Here is a 4,232-nt window from a genome sequence, read left to right on the forward strand (position 1 = left end):
CACTGAAAAATTAAGGAGGGCCATATGTACCAGCAGATGAAAAGAAACAAAAACATTTCTGGTGCTTGAAGGAACTGGTAAAATACTTTAGAGAGACAACGTACATACTCTGAGGTGCAAAGCTTAAATCTCTCTTGGAATAACATCAGTGCTGTGCACAGGACAGCTGGAGCTCCTTTGAATGCAGTTTGGTTCTGTGAAGCTGATGTAGGGTTAAGTATGGAAACAGACACACAAGTCATGTTTTTCAGTGACACTCTGTGACAACGCAAGAAATGAGACTTTCCATTTCAGAAAAAAATGTTACAGACACCTGTGTGAGGGGAAATAAACTTGCATGCTATCTTAGCTTGTATTCCTGTAAACAATTTGAAGTAAAAACTTGTCAGGATGAGCAGACCTACTACAGAAGTGAGGAAATGGGGAGTAAGGCTGGTTAGGACGAAGAGAAAGTACAAGAGGGTAATAACAGAGCAAGCCATTACTAAGGCTACTCTGGCAAGAAAGGAGCGACAATCTGGGTTGATGCATAAACTGAGTTTGGTATATGTGCAAAACACTTTTTCATAAGAAGCTCTCTCGTTAGATTAAGACATGCCTCTGCTCCCTTTACCTAGTAAAACGGATACAGTGTAAAAGCCCATGTCCTTTGAAGCTGAGTAATCCAAAAGGAACCAGCATAAAATGCCCCACAAAACTACTGCAAGAATAAAGGGTTGAAAAAAATTAGAAAAAAAAAAAGTAGGTGATAAAATATCACCTGATCAAAGTGGACATAAAGTAGATAAATAATTGGGCCAAATAATAAACCACGAATTTCAAAAAGGACTAATTGAATTGATTGCCTGCATGATATGAGAGTTCAAGAAGGATGTTAAGGCAACAGTATAATGTTTTAATTCATTTAATAAAATGCATTCTGGGATGTCATACTGAGAAAAGAATTGTAAGAGAAAATAAGAATCACAGTAAAGAAAGCAAATTGGGGCCAGGCACAGTGGCTCACATCTGTAATCCCTGTACTTTGGTAGGCCAAGGCCAGTGGATCACTTGAGGTCAGGAGTTTGAGACCAGCCTGGCCAACATAGTGAAACCCCATCCTACTAAAAATACAAAAATTAGCCAGGAATGGTGGCACACCTGTAATCCCAGTTACTTAGGAGGCTGAGGCAGGAGAATAGCTTGAACCCAGCAGGCAGAGGCTGCAGTGAGTCAAGATCACACCATTGCACTCCAGCCTGGGCAACAGAATGAAACTCCATCTCAAAAAAAAAAGAAAACCAAATTGGAGAATTCCCAAAGAAGAATAGGCATTGCTGAAATGTAGATTAGAAATAGATGTGGAAGGCCTTTCAAGCAAGAAGAAAGTGAAGAAAATAAAAGGTGAATATTGCATAAAGAAGATAGTATAAAAGATATTTCACATATATACTATACATATAGTTCATTCCCCAAAGTAGAAAATCAAATAAATAGAACCAATATTGAAAATACTCCAATAACATTTTTTGGGGAAAAGAAGATATGATTGAATCTACATAAAAAGATAAACCATCCCTAAGGCAGACACAAAAATGATCAACATCATGCTATATTCCTAATAGCATTACTAGATTTCAAAGATAAAGAATCATTTTGACAGCCAGTCAATATAAGAAAAAAGTCCAGCTGATCTCAACCTTTTCCATAACAAAATTTGCTAAACAAAACTGCTAAAAGTCTGTAGAGCAATTGCTACAAAATCCTTAGGGAGGGTCAAATTAAGAACTTTATACTAGGTTAAAGAGTGATTCTTTAACAAAAAAGAGGAAACCTTTTTTTGAATAGGCAAGAATTCTGGGTCCTTTGTCCCTAAGACCTTTTATTAGAGGATGAATATCAGATAACCAAGAAGTGACACAAAAAGCATGGTAAAAATACTGGTAGTAGCCTCTGAATTTAATTGAGGAACTAATTCTAAAGCAAATGTGAGAGTGTGTTGTTGAAAACCTGGGCATTATTGACTGTATTTAATTTGATTAAGCGGAGGCTAAAAACAAGTGGGAAGAATGACGGTATTCTAATAAAGTGAATTCTGTTAAAATGCAGTGTATACATTCCTAAGAATCGTTGCTCTATGCAAATGAGTACAATAAAAATCATAGGACTAATGGGAAAATGAGGTCAAGGTCTAACACTCAAAAACTTTCTCATTGTGTCAGTGATACACAACAGTGAAGTCTTCAGTTACAATTTTGGATTTAATTTCTCCTTTTGAGTCTTTTGGTTTTTGCTTTATGAATTTTGGAGCATTACTAAGTGTATACATATTAGGATCCTTATGTCCACTTCATGAATTAACTGCTTAATAATTATGTAATGTCTCTCTTTATACCTAGTAATACTCTTTGTTCTAAATGCTACTTTGATATTAATTTAGTTCTTCCCTTTGTCTTTTAATTTTATTTACCTTTTTCCATACTTTTAATCTCTTTATATTTAAAGTGAATTTCCTTTTTTTTTTTTTTCTTGAGATGGAGTCTTGCTCTGTCGCCCAGGCTGGAGTGCAATGGCGCAATCTCGGCTCACTGCAACCTCTGCCTCCTGGGTTCAAGTGATTCTCCTGCCTCAGCCTCTCGAGTAGCTGGGATTACGGGTGCATGCCACCATACCTGGCTAATTTTTTGTATTTTTAGTAGAGACGAGGTTTCACCATGTTGGCCAGGCTGGTCTTAAAATCCTGACCTTGTGATCCGCCTGCTTCGGCTTCCCAGAGTGCTGGGATTACAGGCATGAGCCACTGTGCCCCGCCGTGAATTTCTTAAAATAGCATGTGGTTGGGTATTGCTTTTATAACTTGTGTGAAAACTTCTACTTTTTTTTTGGGCGGGGGGACGGCATCTCACTCTGTTGCCTGGACTGGAATACAGTAGCACGATCTCAGCTCACTGCAACTTCTGCCTCCCAGGTTCAAGCTATTTCCAGCTAAATGTTGTACTTTTAGTAGAGATAGGATTTCACCATGTTGACCAGGCTGGTTTCAAGCTCCTGACCTCAAGTGATCGGCCTGCCTCGGCCTTCCAAAGTGCTAGGATTACAGGTGTGAGCCACAGTGCCTGGTCTTACTTCTACTTCTTAATTGTGACGTTTCAACCGCTTATATTTAATATAATTTGTTAATGTTTGGATTCGCATAATTTTGCTGAGTGTTTCCTCCTTGCTCATTTTGTTCTTTTTCCTTTTTTTCCTCGTTTTCTCTCATTTGGATTGGTAATTTTTATTTTGTTTTATCTCCGCTGAATTCTTATTAGTATTACAGGTTGAACATCCCTAATCTGAAATTTGATACCTGAAATGCTCGAAAACCCAGAACTTTTTGAGTGCCAACAGGACACCACAAGTGGAAAGTTCCACACCTTATGTGATGGGGGCACAGTCAAAGTGTAGGGACACAACGCATAGTTTATTCAGTGTCCCTAAGGGAAAAAAGACTCTCCCAACCCCCTTTAGCTGTGATATATCTTTGTTTGCATGCATTGTATATTAGTCCTTGCATTGCTATATGCGTTCTTACATTGCTATAAAGAACTACCTGAGACTGGGTAATTTATAAAGAGAAGAGTTTTCATTGGCTCACAGTTCTGCAGGCTGTATAGGAAACATGACTGGAAGGACTCAGGAAACTTACAGTTATGGTGGAAGGTGAAGGGCAAACAGGCACATCTTGTGTGGCCGGAGCAGGAAGAAGAGAGAGAGGTGGGAGGTGCCACACACATTTAAATAACTATATTTCTTGAGACCTCTGTCACGAGAACAGCACCAAAGTGGGGAAATCCGCTCCCATGATCCAATCACCTCCCACCAGGCCCACCTCCAGCATTGGGGATTACAATCCGACATGAGATTTGGGCAGGGACATGAATCTAAACCATATCACCTAGATTCACTCACTCAAGTACTCCCTCAAAGGACAATATAAAAATATTCCTGCCGGGCGCGGTGGCTCAAGCCTGTAATCCCAGCACTTTGGGAGGCCGAGACGGGTGGATCACGAGGTCAGGAGATCGAGACCATCCTGGCTAACACGGTGAAACCCCGTCTCTACTAAAAAAATACAAAAAAACTAGCCGGGCGATGTGGCGGGCGCCTGTAGTCCCAGTTACTCGGGAGGCTGAGGCAGGAGAATGGCGTAAACCCGGGCTGGAGTGCAGTGGCCGGATCTCAGCTCACTGCAAGCTCCGCCTCCCGGGTTT

This window comes from Piliocolobus tephrosceles, chromosome 9 (genome assembly GCF_002776525.5).
Source record: "Piliocolobus tephrosceles isolate RC106 chromosome 9, ASM277652v3, whole genome shotgun sequence".
Taxonomy (NCBI): Eukaryota; Metazoa; Chordata; class Mammalia; order Primates; family Cercopithecidae; genus Piliocolobus; species Piliocolobus tephrosceles.